Source organism: Caretta caretta, chromosome 6, assembly GCF_965140235.1.
Source record: "Caretta caretta isolate rCarCar2 chromosome 6, rCarCar1.hap1, whole genome shotgun sequence".
Lineage (NCBI taxonomy): Eukaryota > Metazoa > Chordata > Testudines > Cheloniidae > Caretta > Caretta caretta.
This window is the reverse complement of record NC_134211.1, coordinates 105,946,650-105,964,934: the sequence shown is the minus strand read 5'-3', so window position 1 is coordinate 105,964,934 and position 18,285 is coordinate 105,946,650. Positions and strand designations below refer to the sequence as shown.

Here is an 18,285-nt window from a genome sequence, read left to right as displayed (position 1 = left end):
CACAACCACCAGTTTACAAACAGGATCTGTTACTAAGAAATCTGAGCAAACCAGTGTAGAATAAATGGATTTCTCATTAGTTTGTAGATATAGTCTTATGAAAATAGGTTTGCATGTCTTTAAAAAAAAAAAAAAAAAAAAAAAAACATACTCCCAACAGGACAGCCTTACAGACCCGCCCTAAGCCACTTTAGGTTCATTTAACTGAAGATTTAATCTTGCAGAATGGAATTCCTCCTACACTATATCTTATGCTTGGATGGATCTATGGCTAACTGGACAGGTACAAGGATGAATGATAATACATGACTATACGAGCAAGTACTACTTTTACACATGAAATCCTGGAGGAAACTATGCCTGACACAGATTTCACTTGCACTGAGGTAAATCAGATATAACTCCATTGAAATCGATGGAGTTAGATCAGCATAAAAGCAGTATGATTAAAATGAAAATCAGGCTCTATACATTTAAGCATAAGATATCCTGCAATAAGTTTGGCTTCTGTTTCTCTGAAACTATAGATATGTTTTAAAGGCCAAGTGAACAATAAATAACTCTTGAGTACAGTATTATCTTAATGTTGCTATGAAAAAATTCCACTAAGAACGCTCTTACATACCATTTAGGTTTAAAATCATTATTTGAAGGAAGAAAAACTCTCCTTGTTTCTTCTTGAAAATGAATAAAACTATGGAGAGATAATTCCCATGTGTCTTATTTACATCTCATCATATTCAGCCCAGAGTATTGTAACAACCCATTAATATTATATCTTTAATTTATATATGGTGCTTTTCTTCCCAAAGGATCACAAAGTGCTTTACAAATAATATATCTATGAATTTCTTTAGTTGCTAATGAAATTCAACCACGTCTGAGGTAGAATACAGCAAGTATTTAATCCAAACCTAACCATCTGTCAGATCTGAAGAAAAATGCCTTATACAACTGAAATTCCAGGTAAGTAGGGAGAATGTACTCACCTAGTTTGGACACCCAGATAACACTTCTCCTTTGAAAAGTATTGGAGCATTGGAAATGTTTCCAGGAGCACTGGACTGGACTTCCTGTGTGTGAATAAGTGATGTTGCCATCGCTACAATCTTATAACTTCAGCCACACAAACTTGCTCTCAGAATACTGATCCCTGTAGAATGTTGTCACCCTTTCGCTTAGTCATTTCAACACCTAGTCTGGTGTAGCAGTTAGCACAGGTGATTGGGAGTGAAGACTGCTGTGTGTTATGGTGTTCTGGCTCTGCCATTGAATCACTGTAAGATCTTTGGTGAGTCACTTCACTATATGTAAAACAGGGACAACAACATGTCTCTTACAAAGGTGTGTTGTAAGTTTTAATTCCTAAAAGTTTTCGAAGTGTTTTGAGATCCCTGGATAAAAATCACTATACAAATATGATCTTCATGTGTGAATGTGGTGAGGAACACTGAATAAATGTGAATGATCTAGGTTTAGATAATCAAGGCAATTTTCTGTGTAATGAATTGACACCAGGGACACGAACCTATTTCAGATAACAGGGAATACTGGGTAATCAAGGTGGCACTGTAATGTTATGGCATTGTGTATTACATATTTTTACAGTGAAATATTGCATCAAACATAAAACAAATTGAATTAGAGGTATGTTAATATATAGTATGGAACAATTTCAGTTGAACAGCAGAATTTGTCCTAAGTGTAAAATTGCTTCAGTTCAGAAATGAATGGAGTTGCAGGCACGGGTAGTGGAGAATAGTTAAAAGTGACTGGACTGGAGTACTCTTCAAATTATTGAAGCAATCTAGGAAACCTAAATTGGTCTACAGTGCACATGCCCAGAACACCCTAATTCCCTGCCAAAATGAAGTGCTCTTTAAAAAAAAAGTGAAGCATTGCATTTGGAAAGGATCAGAGTTCTGGGCATGCACTATGCTGAACAATTTAAAATTATTGGAGCACTTGAAGTGCTTTTTTTTAAAAAAAGTACTTCATTTTGGAAGTGAATCAAATAGCACTCTCTTATTGCAGTTGAACATATGAATGATTTAAAAATGCAACAACCCCTCTTCTCTCTCCCCCCCCCCCCCACCCAAAAAAAACCTCTTGGGGAAAAAATGTTGATAATTAAAACTAAAAAAGGAGTAAGAGGGATAATAGAGAGAGAGGGAAAAAATGTCCACACCAAGTGGATTAAAAAAAAATTTCACACCACCACCCCTGCTCTCTCAGCCAGTCTGCTGATCTTTTCAATGGTTCAAACACTAATAAGTACAGCAGCAGAGTGATGTGATGGTGAATTTATGCTCCGTGGGCCTGTCAACAAGTCTCATATCAATAAAACTGTATTCCACCCCCTATGGGTGACACAGGGTGAGGCAGGCTATACCTTATCATCTCATCCCTGGTTATGTGAGTTTCTCTTACATTTCTGTACATATACAAGCATCTCATCTACTCATTTCTGATTACATCTAAGTATCTGCTTCCTTAATGCCCTCATTTGTCCAGGACTAATTAACAATTTTACCTTATAGATTTTCTCTCTTGCTGAAGCGAAGCCATTTCCAGTGTTGCTAACGCTTGTGATTTTATTGTGAGTCTTGCAATAGTTGATGTGCTTCTTAAAGCGCCTGCTCCTGGAGGCATGTGATTAGGGAAGAATCTCAGCTTTCATTTAAAATAAAAGTAAGTTTCTAGCCCCCATTCTGGAAGAGAAAAGCTTGAAAATGTGAGCCGAGGATGCCCAGAGATTCAAAATCCAAGGCAGCAAATAAAAAGGACCCCAAAATTATATATTTTAAAAATCTCATATTTTAAACCAAACTCATGATTTTTGAACTACTTGGCATTACTAATACTGTTTGTCTGAGCCTCCCCTTTCTGTACTTTTCTTTTTCTAATGATCTAGGATTATACAGAACTCGGATCGCTCCATGATTCTACCAAGTCCATTTCTTAGGCAGGGATTTGAGGACTTTGCAGCAATAAGGCTGCCTCCAGAGCCAGCCAGTAGTACACATTTCACTGGACACAGAGAAAGAAGCGGTGTCCCTCTTGGACCTGCTGCCAATGGAGAATCCTCAAGCTGGCAATCAATCCTGATGCTGGTAAAATTCCATGAAGGTTTTTATGTCTGTGGAATGCTGCAGGCCCTGCTCGAAGAGAAAAAGAAGAATCAGCTCCATTGCCAACAAAATTATGGCCCTATTCCAGCTTTCAGAAACTTACATGCTTTTATATATTTGCCACATGGTTCTTCAGTGCAACAGCACATGTGTTTTGGCTTCATGATACTGAGTAAAAAGAGCACCCAAATCAGGGAACTTTAAACTAGTCTATGGATGAAGCTTGATGAGTTGTGAGCCTGAATCTTGGTTACAAATACAGAAATATTCTCTGACTGTATAAAGGGATAAGTCACTTAACAAAGAAGTAGCCAACACCTGATTGTACATTTGGGATAAAAGGCAGGAAACCTCTTTGTATAGTCTGCTCAGGTTCACACTCTTACCTTGAGCATTTGGGAAGTGTCAGCTTTTATCTTCTTAACTTCCTTCTGTTCTGATCATTGCATGCATTATTACTACCATCTATTTTACAGTAACCGCAACTGAGATCAGACCCCATTGTGCTAGGTGCTGTATAAACACATATGAAGGTAAGGTCCATGCCCCCAGAGAGCTAACATGCAAATCAGATAAGACAGATAAAAGATGGGTATTAGCCACATTTTACAGAGGGAAAACTGAGGCATGGAAAAATTAAGTGATTAGCCTAACGTTCCACAAGAAGTTTGTGGCAGAGCCGTGAACTGACTGCAGATCTCTGGAGCGCCAGGCCAGTGCCTTAATCACAAGACCACCCTTTCTCCATGCATTTTTGCTCAGCTGGATTAGGAAGCCACCTATGGAAGCAAGAGGTGAAAAAGTGGCTTTAACATCCCCTCAAATCCCACCCTGAAAATAATCCACAATACAAATCCCTACCTGGTGTTCATGTCTAAGAAAAAGGAGTCCACAAAAATGGCATTAAAATCAATCACAAGCCTATGTTTCATTAATACCCTGAGATGTTAAGAGAGAACATTCGAGGAGAATCAGCTATACATGCAGAGTGGAGTTTTCCTCGCCATGGAGATAGTATTTGTTCAGTATGAACAGGTGACACAGGATGATCTGCCTGCAGCCTAATGTTGATGGAAAGCTTGTTTGTACTTTGTACATTAGAGGAGTTGTTCGGGAACAGTTACATAAAGATTAGTTCTGTAACTCTGCCAAAGACTTTGTGTTATTATGTGCTGTGCTTGTGCCAGGCAGCCCCACATGTCAGAGCTGCCTAGTAGGGCAGTTTTAATATGCACACCCACATTTCCTGAAGATTTTTTTAAGGTTGAGGAACCAACTCTGACCTCGCTTACACGGCTGCAATCACCACGGACTTCAATCAGGCTGCACCTGTGTGAGCCTGCGCAGCATTGATTTTTAATGGCATGTACGCTGCTTGTTCCGGAGAAGGCTGTTTTTTCTCACCCCCCCCCCCACCACCTCCTTTTCTCCCATTACATTCCAGCAGATAATCCCAGCTGTATGCCAACAAAACCACCATCCTCACCCCCCCCATACCCACACACCTCCAACCATGAGGGAGCATACAAAATTAATGTCGGCTAAATAGGAGCGTTGTCTAAATAACTCAATGATCCGTGTTCTATACAGGTCATATGTCTAGGGAGTAAAGAGCTCACAGCATGGCCTTTTCATTGGGTTTCTTCCTAAAAGTTCATTAAACAATTTTTTTCCTTTAAAAATGTATGCATGAATTTGATGCTCTTAAAAATGAGAATGTAAAAGCATTGGCCTGAGCCAGAGATAGTGCAGCGGGACACTGTGCACCCTTCCTTAGACACATTTCTCTGCCAATATACGAGGCTGATCCCAAAACATTGCTCCCATTGCTGTCTGAGCTTCTTTTAAAAAAGAGGCTGTCAGCCACGCAACACAAATGTTAAGTGTGCTACATTTATCTTTGGTGATGTCCTTACAGCAAGTCAGCATATGAACATAGTCCCAGAGGAAAACATTACTTGGCTAACTCAGTGTGTCATGACCTCCTTTTCATTAAACAAGGTACATGTGCACACATGTCTACTTATTTAGGGCTAGATCGTGGAAGCATCCTGTGCAGCCACACAGGGGAATAGGGGAGATCCAGGCTTGTCTGAATGCAGGATAACTAAACCAGCACAGCTAAAGCAGTATGGCGTCCCTAATGTGGATGCTATTGTACTGGTATAAAAGGAGCAGACAATGGCACAGCTTATTCCTGTAAGGAAAGGAGAATACATAATCAATAATAATAATAATAATAATACCCAGCTCTTACATAGCATTTTACAAATGAGTTAAGTTCCCTTCATTTCCCATTCTTATTCTCCCTCCACATCATCATTTTTCTTCTTTCTTTTCTCTTCATTATATATATTAAACATCGAATCTGGGTTCATGTTTTAGTTTTGTTTTGGTTTTGGATTCTTTGGGGTTTAAGTACCTCTCCAGTTTTTCCAGGATTCTCCTTCTGTTCATTTCTTTGGATTTCCTTTATGTTCTTTGCCTGTCTGTCTGTGTGCCCTTTTCCTACATCACTTTCTCTTTGGGGTACATCTACACTGCAAAAGAAGACCTGCAGTGCAGCCTGGGTCAGCTGACTCGTGCTTCCACGGCTAGGCTATGGTACTAAACATTGAGTGTATCTGTTCAGGCTTGGGCTGGATCCTGGGATCTGAGGCCCCCACAAGGCAGGAGGGTCTCAGAGCCCAGGCTCCAGCCTGAGCCCAAATGTCTACACTGCTATTTTTAGCCCCACAGCCCAAGCCCTAGTAAACTGACCGGGGCTCTAAGTCTCAATGCCACGGGTTTTTTATTGCAGTGTAGATGGACCCTTTCAGTCTGCTGTTCTTTGAAGGTTATTCTCTTCCTTCCTGGTTCTGCTTTGAAAGCCCTGTTTTTGCACTCCATTTCCTTCTGTGATCATTGGATATGCCCCTTTCCCATCCTCTTCTTCTGTTATTCTGATTTATAATTTATTGTAATAGTGCTGTTAGGACCAATCCTGACCATCACCTCCCCAACATGCTACATGTCCAAGTTAGGGACATTCCCTGCCTCCAAGTTCTGATAATCTTCTCCCTTCCATCTTCTTATTCTCCACATGCAGTTAGTACCTGCTGGCAGGCAGTGGAAGCTCAGGGTAAGTCTACACTGCAATTAGACACCCACAGAGCTTGGGCTAAGCGGCTGTTTAATTGCAGTATAGATGCTTGGGCTGAGGCCCAGGCTGTAGGAACCTGCAAGGTGGGAGGGTCCCAAAGCTCAGTCTGCAGCCCGAGCACACAAATGCTAGAATTGGGGTGCTGGAGTGCAGCAGCACCCCCTGGCTTGAAGTGGTTTCCATCATATACAGGGTTGACAGGTTGGTTCAATGGTTCTCAGCACCCCCACTATAAAAATGGTTCCAGCCCCCCTGCCCGAGCATCTACACCACAAAAACAGCTCCTTAGCCCAAGCCCTGCGAGCCCAAGTCTCCTGGGATGGGCCAACTGCAGGTCTCTAACTGCAGTGTAGACATACCCTCAGGAATAGCTCCTCACAGTACCTCCTCAAAACAGGTTCTGGCTCCAAGGGCAGCTCACATTAGAATCTGATGAGGGGGGACCACACTAGAGCATGACTCCTATAAGCAATTTCAACTCACTCAGTTGAGAATGCCTGCTGGTGTAACCCACACACCTTCTGGGTGTGGTGTTCTGTCCCATCTAGTGGCACCGAGACCACTTAGAGAGAGAGAGATTGAATCTGCTCTACAGCCTTAGCTAACAGCCAGTTGACTTTTAGCTCATGTGGTAGAGGCTCACGCACTAAGCTCCAGAGGTCCCCGGTTCAATCCTGCCTGCCCATGACCAGGGTCTGTTGGCGTTACGCTGGCACCCTCACACAACACGGACTGGAGGAGCAGCTGAGAAAGGGTAAATCCTTTTGGCCCTAGGTCAGTTCTGCTGGTGAGTGCAGAAAAAGGAAACAGAGCCATGACTCTACCCTGCCCTCCCCTCTTTGGAGTTTCTAGCACCAACGGCAGCGCCTCTCAGAAAGATCATCTAAAACTCCAGGATGAAAACCATAGCTGAAAACTTTGCTCCTCTGACACAATGGGCCTCTCTACAACATGGAGACAGAGCTTTCTCAGGGGCGGCCCACGACTGTGGAATGTACTTCCCGCAAACCTCAGCACCTTGCACTCTAGAGGTGTAATGTCCACCTCACCTAGACGTACACACACTCACTTTGATCATACTAGTGTGCTAAAAAAATAGCAGTGTGCCACCACAATGCAGGCAGAGGATGAGCTAGCGACCCCGAATACAACCCAATCTGATACGTCCCCATACTCAGCAACTAGCCCATCCCACCACCCACATCACTGTGGCTACACTTTAAAAAACAACAACATGCTAGCGCAATCAAAACTAGCGTGTGTACGTCTACCCACACTGAAAGTTACACCTCCATGGCAGTGTCGATGTCTTCCAAATGCAGGGCACATTTCTTTGCTATATGTTTAAGTTAGAGAAGGCAAGGTCAGTGTGTGGGCACGCGCGTATATATATATAAACAAACAGACATCCAAAACCAGACAGTCCACTGCATCTAACCCTCCCCTGGGGAGAGAATAAGAGAACAAACACAACATATGTTAGTCATACCACTTAATGCACGACTGAAAAGTGTTCAGATACTGTGATGATGAACCTGGTGTAAGGACCTATAAAAAAAAAAGAACAGAATAAGATGCTATCTGACCCTTTACAAGGATGCAACAAGAAGGCACTTGTAGTCCTCTCCACACCTGTTGTACACCTGACCAGAGGGATCAGACTTGGCAGGGCAGGCAGGGGAGGAAGAGTCTACCATATTTCATCAAAGACTATTGTGGCTGAGATAAGGGAATTTGTAAAAGTGTAACTAGGAGGGGGAAGGGAGACTCTTACATTTAGGGCATGAGAAGGGATGGGAACACAGAGGAAGGGAACAGAAAAAGGATCAATGTAGGAGGGAAGCAAGAACAAAAGAAGGAGGGGGAACACCGGAGCAACAGAGAGGAAAAAAAATGACCACAAGAAAAATAAAAGGGAGAAGGACAAAAGACAAATGAGAGGAAGAGAGACAGAGAAAGAGAAGGAATGAGACAGAACAAAAACTATACAAGAAAATTACTTACAAAAAAGATAAGCTGAAAACTGGCCATGCAGGTGTGGGTTTTATCTTATATTTTTTCTTTTTCTCCATTCCCTCCCACACATTTTGCCTTCCCTCTTTGTAGGCAACCGACATGTGGCCCATCTGTGCATGCCTGTCAAGGTCTTCGGCCATTAGCCAGGTGTGTACACATCTGTATGCTGTGGTAAAGAGGTCCTTGGATATAGTGCCTGATTACACTGAACTGCATTGCACTGACTTTAAAATTAAAATCACCAACAACTCTTGGGAGAGTGCCCCAGATACACACATGACATTTGCCTGGCCACCTCCTGATGTTACCAAACTCCTTTGTAGGAGATGATGGCTACCTGGATCCATTTCATTTTCACTGAACTCCATAGGAGTAAGTCAGAGGGTTCAGCCATGGCCCATAGTGTCTGGTCAGCAGCAAACTAGAAGTGTGGGGATACCACAACTTCCTCTTTCCTCCACTGTTTGTGTATCAGAGTTTCGCTCTTGAATTTTCAAGGTCATGCAGACACTGAACATCTTAGGGAACAGTATTGTAATCATCCTATTGAACATAAGAAAGTTGTTTATTTTTGTGAGAAAAAAGAAATGTTCTACTAATATATCAGCATTTGATGCCACCATAAAGGATACGCATTCACGCTGCACATCCTCAGCTATATAAAAAATAGATCATGAGATTTGTTTTGGGAAGAAAAAGAGATGTAAAAATAATGAAATTTAATTTGTTCACAATGTATATAAATTTTAAAAAGTAGCTCAAATTATTAACTTATTTTACAGCAAAAGATAAGATTATTACTGCATCAGAGAAAGAGGGAAGGGGGCAGGAGGAAACGAGGGAGGGAGGGGGAGAAACTGTACTATGTCAGAACACATGGGCATGAGAATAATAATGAGGATTTTGTCTGTTAAATGTTGACGTGCACAAAATCATAGCCAGGTCTAAATGCCTTAGTCATGGCAGGGGGTTAAAAAAGAGAATATTTGAGAATAATGTGAATTAAAAAGGCAAGTTAGTTTAAATTTCTGTTTGGTAGGGCCTGAGGCCTACAACTCCAATGGGAATACACTGTAGCTGGAGGGCTGATGAATGCCCTTAATGAAGTTGGACAACCTGGAATACATGCATAAAATGATTTTAAATATTGATATGATGTCATTGTGCGTCTGAAGATATTGAAATGTTCATTTTCAGAGCTAGACAGGTTGCATGTAATTTATGAAAGGGGAGGGGTGATTATTTACATTCTAGAATGTAGCAATAAAACAATTATGGGATTCAGGGAGAGAGAGAAAACATTCATTCTTCTTAGGGGGAATAATATATGTTCAGATGTAAATGACTTAGACTAGCTTATATCAGCAGCTATTAAAAAAAACCACTTTCCTTTCCCTCCCTGATAATTGAGGCAATACATTCATAAAATATGTAAAGCAAAAGGACCCGCTGACCAGTGTTAATTATAGTTAACCTATTCGACGTATAATAGAGAGAATGGTTTAAATATATCACTAGGGACAGCTGGCTCACCCATATATTCTGGATGTGTCTATTATAACATTTTCATGACATTGCCTGGTTTTCTGAACACTGTGGAGAAGAAGAAAAGAGATATGGCGTGATAGTGGTATGTCAGCTCTGTTGTGATATGAACCTTTTTACAGAGAATGCCTCAGGGCAGCCGCCTGCCTCATGTGTTCAATGTTACAGCTGTATAACATACAGAAGTGGAAGTGTGTTTCAGGCAGCAGCCACTGCAGAGTCTGCTGGAAGTTTCCAGTGCTAACTATTCTGAGGATCCAAACAACAAACTCTTTCCTTCTTGCTTAGGATATTTTTCATCCAGCACCTTTTGTTCCCAAATGTTATTTATGTTATTCCAGGAGTGTGAGTTTAGGCTACGTTTCAGTACGGGCGTAACTGGGAACAACTCCATTAGAATAAGCATCAAGTGATATATTTGGGGCCTGACTCTCCATTTCCCTGAACCTTGTGTGGACAAAAAGCTACCAAATCAGAGCGGAGGTGTTCAACACCCACCTTGTTCTCACTGAGCATTAGTATAAGGCCTCAGTTCAGCAGAGGACTTTGTACATGCCTTTAATCACTTCAGTGGGAGAATTTCTGCACTTAAAGTTAGGCACGTACTTAAGTAACTTGCTGAGTCAGGACCTATGTGATAAGGTGCAAGGTACTGGCGGCCTTTAAAGGACCCAACAGTTATAGTCTATGTCTGTGCCACTTAATGGCTTCCACTATGACTATAGGCCCTGGCTGTGGTGTGGAGGGAGCAGTAGCAGTGCACTGCCCTGATGGGACCTCCAGAAAACAGTGTGCCTCAAGTTTTCCAGGAGCACCTGGGAAGCTTGGGCCACATCTATATCTTATTACTTATTGCATTATATATGTCTCCCCTTCCTATCTTAGCTTCGTTCCACTGGCCAGTGCAGAGGAGGTGGGATAACCCTTTGCCCTCTTGGTCCACTTCATGGAAACTTGTACAGCTGTTAATAGGAAACTGGTGCTGTCCTTGTGCTCCCTGGAGCAGGACTGCGTCTGTTGTCTACTTATGGCACACAGGGGAAGGAAATCTCCTTATACCCTTTCCTCATTACCCTTGTACTCGTACACGTACACACACACACAAGGCACTGTCTAGCCCATTCATATTGTTCTGATATCCAAGGCTTTCATATCACAGCTACATTTTACCTTGTCTCAGGGACATTTCCTCTTCTGTTTTACCTTGTGTAGATAGAGCTGTTTAAAGCAAAACAATGAATGCATCAGATCTCATAACTGTTCCAGCTATTCACTTATTTGGAGTGATTACCCTGGAAGGAGCAGGAGATGGATCTCAAATCAAATAGGCAAACGATGCAATTAGCCTATATCAAATTAGCCACCATTCACCAGCTGACACCCTAGAACTCTGGACTCCAAGCACTAATTGACTTTATTTCCACTTCTTTTAATGTTCCTACCTGTTTTCATGCTGATAATTGGATTTACCTGCCTCTTAATTTCATCCCTGTGATAATTTCCTGCACCCTTTTCTCTTCCTTTCACCTGTCCCTAACACCATCACTCCTCTCTCTCTCTCTATTCCTCCAGTCTTTCTTTTTCTCACCATCCCAGCACCTTCCTCACTACTGTCACATCAGATCCACTCACTAGGACTCTGTCTGTATAACTCTCTAAGACAGGGATACTCAGACCTCAGTGGTTCAGAAGCCAAATTAGCAATCAACATTACCCAAAAGAGCCACAGTACTGTGAATTCATTGTTTCATTTACTATATCTATCTATCTATCTATATCTGACACCCTCTTCTGTCTCTCACTCATGCTATGGCCTCTCTCATGCTCCAGGAGTTGCAGTACTCACACAATATATATATATATTTGTGTATATATACACATACATACTGCAATTCCTGGAGTGTGAGAGGGGCCATAGCGTGAGCGAGAGACAGAAGAGGGTGTCAGAGATATATATAATTATTCTCACAACAAAATATGACTGACCAAATATTCTACAATTGGTTAATAACAGAGTAAAAAGCGTTCTGATTAGTTAATAATTAAATCACAGTGTTTTAATATCATGTGCTGCAAAGAGTCACAGGAGACACATTAAAGAGACACTTGCAACTCCTGAGTCTCAGTCTGTGTGTCACTGCTCTAAGAAGACACTTCAGGATCATGTACAATAATATGCCATAATAATTTACTGCATGAAATGAGCCAATGGGGTCAGCCTAACTTTTAAATAGAGAAGTGTCCACATTACAGAAGAACATGGGCTTATTAGTTTCATTTTTGGGGTGGGTTATTTTTAGTTTTATATAAGATGTCCAAAAATCAGGGGGTTTGGGGGGGCTCTCTCTTAGCATGTGCAGAAAGCAGTAATGTATATCAGACACTGTCACAGGATTCTTTACTCACTGCTGGGATGCCTCCTTGAGGCTGCTTCTGTGAAACAGCTCCGCCCAGTCTGACAGCCTCTTCTGTCTCTCGCTCATGCTCTGGCCCCTCTCACGCTCTGGGAGTTGTAGGACTTCATCTTTGTGAGTCAGGATGCTCCCTCTTCATGGCTTGGGGTGTTCTCGTTTCATGCCTCAGTCTTCCAGGCAGGTCACTATGTGGTCTTCCCCTTTCCAGGGTATCAAAGTCTCACTGGACTGGCTGACTGGGTATCATTCCCAGCAGTCCTCCAATCCAAGGCAATGTCACTTCCCCCGTGGCTGATAAGGGAACCTGAGCATACCCACTTCTTCAGGTTCCAGGACAGGGACCCTCGAATCAGTGGCCCAGGTCTGCACCATGCCAAATCTTGCTGCTGTTTCCCTGAGCTTTTTCCTGTTCCGTCACCCTTCTGGGTAAAACCTTCATTCAGAGTCAGTATCGCAAGATTTCTACTATTCCCTGGGTCTCCTCCTTTCCTTTTCTAAGCCCAGAGAGTGACTGCAGGCTTCCACACTACAGCCCCTTTCTGTTGCAAATGTCCTGGCTTTATACTAGCCCCTCCTCCTCCCACTCAGGTGGGCTCCATCCTTAATTAGTGTTTGCTCATCAAGCGCATCATGCTCATCATCCCTCAGGTGTGGCCTATCAAGTTACGTAACTCCTCGGGGCCACATTAACCACGTTCCAGGCTAGTGTAGGGTGAACACCCCCATCACATTCACTTTCTCATTGAAGTAATATATAATGTAATGAGTCATCTCTTCATAATGTTCCCCAGTGTATTTGAGTGTTTCAAAGAGCATGATCTTAAAGTGCACTAGAGAACCGTTAGTGCACCCCAGCAGGGTCTACATGGACCAATTAATGTGCAACACAGCATACATTAGAAATCACATCTCTGTAGCCCACAATACTGCTCCACGTACATAAGCTCTTAGATAAAAGGGACCATTTCTGGTGCTCATTGGACAAACAACAGTTCCATTTTTTTTTATTGGTGTCTTTTATAGACTAAAACCAAAAGTCCAAAGCTGTACTTATATCTCAGACCTTTCTTGTTAGTGTGTCCCTCCACAATTTCTTTGCTCTTACCCAACAATGCCAGCATCGCCATTTCCTTTGTTCCCTTCTTCTTCACACTTTCTTCTAAGTGAGGCCCCCCAGACAATAACCCAGATCAGCAAAATGCCCTCTCCATCTTGACACTATGTAAGAGAAGATATTGAAAGTAAAAAACACAATCAAAATTACTCCCTTATTCTGGGAGTGCACAGGAATAGGATAATATCCCTTTAAATAGTTTGCGAGCCCACTAGTGGTGCTCTCTGTGTTTTAAGAAGCTTCTAGAGCAGCAATATGTAGGTAGGTAGACCTTAGGTGTTTTGGTAGATTTAGACAAATGTTTATTTGGGACTCAACTGTGCCCATGTGTTTTGTCTGTATGGCTATTGTTGTGTAAGGACCAAAAAAACACAACAGAATTGTAGTTTTTTCAGGAACAGTCACCATGCAGTCCTGTCCTAATGAAAGGGATAATAGTTCTCATCAGGCGTTGTAACCTCAGCTTTCCAAATGCTTCTAGAGCCTTTAGGATTCCAGAAAGTGAGGCTATAGGGATCTGAGCGCTGCAAGCTAAACATCAGGAGAATTGAGGCTACTTAACACCTTGCAGGCTCTAATTCAGAAATAATATAAATGAGCAATTCTGTTATTCACCTTCTTTCATTTCAATTATCTAAAACATACCACACCATACCATGCCTGGGATGGAAGAACATACCGTTAAAGAGCTACTGCCACCTAATATCATTGGACAAGACTTATCTTAACAGACCTCCGGTCAATTATTATGAGGCCACAGAAGCTCAGTGATAAGAGAGAATCCATCAGCTGGCTTGCCAAGTGGATTTCTCAAACTCTCCCTAAGCCCTATGCAGAGGCCTTAGAATTCCATAACATTTCAGGGCTAATATCGTGCTTCACACAGAAAATGTTAACCAGTTCTTCTGAATGCTTCCAACCCACAGAGCTACATTCTCCCTTGCATCCCGCCCCCTTTGTGCTGCCTCAGTGCCACAGAGCAAACAGAAAGCAGCAGGAACCGGCCAAATGAGAATGCCCCTGATGTGAGAGAGCTGTCAACTGATGCAGAACTGGCCTCTGCACCACCCCCACCCCAATCAGCACTGCCATAGGGGGCGTACTGGGGAAGGGTTGGTGTGATCAGAGCATTATGTGCTATAGCAATGCTCACCAGTCCTTTAGTGAACATTATTTAAATTAGAGCAGCCTTCAGGCTTCTGTAACCAACCTATGCTGGGGCTCAGCATACTGCAAATCTGCCCTGAGACTCACTAAGCCATAACAGGTTCCCTGACAGCCTCCTCCCTTTCTGCCTGCTGAGTGAAAGCCTGCCAAAGCAGAGAATGTGGATCACTTTCTTTCCAGTATTTGGCTTCAGAATGCCAGCATTTCCATGGTGGCTATGTAATTCAATTAATCATTTAATTAAACTTGACTCTAGAGTAAATTTCTAGGGAAAAAACAAAACTATAAATGAACATCACTGAGTGTTAAACAAAATCCAGGACAGGAAAGGAATAAAACAAAAGATTAGTGCAAGAAGCAAAAGATTTCTAGGCAACACTGTAAGTGTAGGGAGAAACTAATCTTTAACAAATTTTTAAAAGCTTCTAGATAACATTTTTTAAAAAAACACAGCACATCTGTAAGATATAAATGTGAACCTAGACTTGTTAAAATATATTCTCTAAATAGTAACATTTTGCTACTTTGATACTTAGGGCTTGTCTACATGGTGCCTTAGTCCACACAGAGGGGTGTAAATTCTAGTGTGCGCTAGTGTATTGCACACTAACAGGCCTGTGTGGACCCTACTGGTATTCACTAAAAGTTCCCTAGTACATTTTAATGTACTGTTGTTTGAAGTGAGACTACGCTAACGTGCACCAGAGAACTTTTAGTGCATGCCAGCAGGGTCCACACGGGCCAGTCAGTGTGCAACAGGCTAGTGAGCTCTAGAATTCACATCCCTCTTGTGTGGACTTAAGCACCATGTGGACAAGCCCTTATAAAACTGGAGGCAGTATCAACTTTAATTCATTCCTATGTTAGATGGAAAGTGATCCATCTTCAAACCTGGAATATAACTGTAATTCAGAGTAAATGAAAATATGCTTAAATTCACCTTTTCACTTTTTAGACATTTTTATATTGTAATTGATAAAATCCTAAAGCTATCAGATTGTGTTTCGCTTTTCTCTTCAGAAGACAATTGAAAAGCACTTTATAATACGGACCATAATGAAGAGTCTCATTTCTAAACTTCACCTTTGCAGAATTCTGTTCACCTGGGCTGAATATTTATTGTTTTTATTAGATATGTAAATTATCACCAGTTTTTTTCCAATATCGTCAATCATAGTTATAAAGGATGGACAAGAAGATTTTTCTCTGGCAAACTTCAGGACAAATTTGCGAGGCTGATTTACACAATGAATTACTATATATTATCTAGGCCTTCTCACAGAACATCAATGATACAACTGAATAAACCAGTGCCAGCCTTGTTGGAATAATATTGGCACAAAAAAATGTACTACCAAGGATCTAGAGCTATTACAGAGCAATACAATGTATATTACCCAGATACAAACTCCCTATTTTGAGATCCTTAATCTCTCACATTATAACACTTTATACCAGGATTAGCTTTTTTTAGGGCAGGATCTTGGGGCCAGAGCTAGGATTTGTCTATGGATAGTTGAATCAAAGGCACCAACAAAACCTCTCAGATCCAAGACACAGAGACATAATCAATGACATTGGTGCCAATGGAATTATTACAACCATACAAAAGCAAATCTACCACAAAGTTCCCTGTCTGCTCTGTGTTTTGGCTGAACCTCCTGTCTGGTCTTGAAAACGATATGCTCCCATTAATAAGTGTCCGAGAGTCCTGGGGCAACACAGACAAATGGATTCTTCATGATTGGTTGTAAGTGCCTAGAAGACTCAGCTCCACTGTGCTGCTCACTCTACAAACACATAACAAAAAGACAGTCTCTGCCCCCAGAAACTTACAATCTATGGAGCAAGAATATACTTCTGTGATTTCTTTCAAGAGAGGCCAAGCTAGAACAAGAGGGGACCATAGGGATGAAGTGAGACCAAGATCCCTTGGTCTCCAGCATCTTTGGTGCAGTTCGATTAGTGCTTTTTCCTGTCACTTAAATTTTGCAGATGATTGAGTCAAAAGTTTCAGGTAGCTGAATCAGTGATTACAGAATTGTAAAATTGCTTCCATTTCTTTGTGTGTTACACTTATTATATAGAAAAGTGATTTACACACACACACACACGAGCGGGTGTGCATTTTAGATGTCAAAAGAACAGGGGCCCAATTTTTTGAAGTCCTGCATCGTGTGTAAGTCGTTTATACCCGTGCAAAATAGATGCTAAATATTATCATTGTGATATGGTAGCATTTTACACCCGCTCTACACTGGAGCAATGACTACACAAGGTGCAGGGCAATGGATGTTCAGGCACCAGGTTTCTGTGCAGATTACATACTCAAGTGGATGGTTCAGAAGAGGATCCTTTAAGAAGAGCATGGTCATACTGACCTCACTTTCACCGAGCTGACAGCTTGGTGAAGAAAGTTAAACTGAATATCAAAATCAGTCGCAAAAAAACCCTCTCTCTTTGATTGTACAGTTTAAGAGGAGCCATTCAGCTCAATTTATTCTCTACACAGGAACTTCATTGATTATCTCAGACATTCATGCAGGAAGGAAGATGAGATAACATTTTTAAGTGATTGCAAGATGGAGCAAACTGCTTTGAGAGAGTAATATATACCGTAAAGTTTCTTTTGTGTAATCTGCTACTGAAAAGTAACAGGAGTTTACCTTTTTTGAACTAAGGAAGCATTAGTGATGATCTAATGATTACTGAAGACAGGAACTTGAATGTTGGGATATAGATTCAAATATATTTTGGATATTAAGATACAAAAAAGTTTTATTGGGGGAAAACTTGTAGAATACTGTCCAATTGACTTCACCTCTTATAATATCCCCCATTGGCTTCAATAATAAATAGAGACTGATCACATCTCATTGACTTCAAAGGATATTTTGATCTGATCTAATCTTATTGACTGCAATTGGGATTTCAGTGATTTAGGGTATGTCTACACTACGAAATTAGGTCGAATTTATAGAAGTTGGTTTTGTAGAAAGCATTTTTATACAGTCGATTGTGTGTCCCCCCACACAAATGCTCTAAGTGCATGTAGTCGGCGGAGTTTGTCCACAGTACCGAGGCAACCATCAACTTCTGGAGCATTGCACTATGCTATCCCACAGTTCCCACAGTCTCCACCGCCCATTTGAATTCTGGTTAGAAATCTCCGTGCCTGATGGGGCTAAAACATGGTCGCAGGTGGTTCTGGGTACATATCCTCTGCGGAAAAGGACCTAGAGGTGACAGTGGACGAGAAGCTGGATATGAATCAGCAGTGTGCCCTTGTTGCCAAGAAGGCCAATGGCATTTTGGGATGTATAAGTAGGGGCATAGCGAGCAGATCCAGGGACGTGATCGTCCCCCTCTATTCGACATTGGTGAGGCCTCATCTGGAGTACTGCGTCCAGTTTTGGGCACCACACTACAAGAAGGATGTGGATAAATTGGAAAGAGTCCAGTGAAGAGCAACAAAAATGGTTAGGGGACTGGAACACATGACTTATGAGGAGAGGCTGAGGGAACTGGGATTGTTTAGTCTGCAGAAGAGAAGAATGAGGGGGGATTTGATAGCTGCTTTCAACTACCTGCGAGGTGGTTCCAGAGAGGATGGTTCTAGACTATTCTCAGTGGTAGAAGAGGACAGGACAAGGAGTAATGGTCTCAAGTTGCAATGGGGGAGGTTTAGGTTGGATATTAGGAAAAACTTTTTCACTAGGAGGGTGGTGAAACACTGGAATGCGTTCCCTAAGGAAA

General features: G+C 41.8%; 1 protein-coding gene across 18 annotated transcripts in view; it reads right to left on the bottom strand.

Annotated features, from left to right (window-relative positions):
- Positions 1 to 2,486: 2,486 nt before the first annotated feature.
- Positions 2,487 to 18,285, bottom strand: part of LOC142072579 (uncharacterized) — a 265,356-nt gene continuing 249,557 nt past the window's right edge. For 5 of the 18 annotated variants that reach the window (XR_012669052.1, XR_012669056.1, XR_012669058.1 and 2 more), the window contains 3 exons: positions 12,241 to 13,466; positions 11,005 to 11,052; positions 2,496 to 8,455 (listed from right to left, as the gene is read on the bottom strand). The gene's annotated coding sequence lies outside the window, so the exon portion shown is untranslated. Of the gene's footprint in view, positions 8,456 to 11,004; positions 11,053 to 12,240; positions 13,467 to 18,285 lie in introns of all 18 variants that reach the window. The other 13 variants (XR_012669061.1, XR_012669066.1, XR_012669067.1 and 10 more) reach the window with 7 other exon arrangements.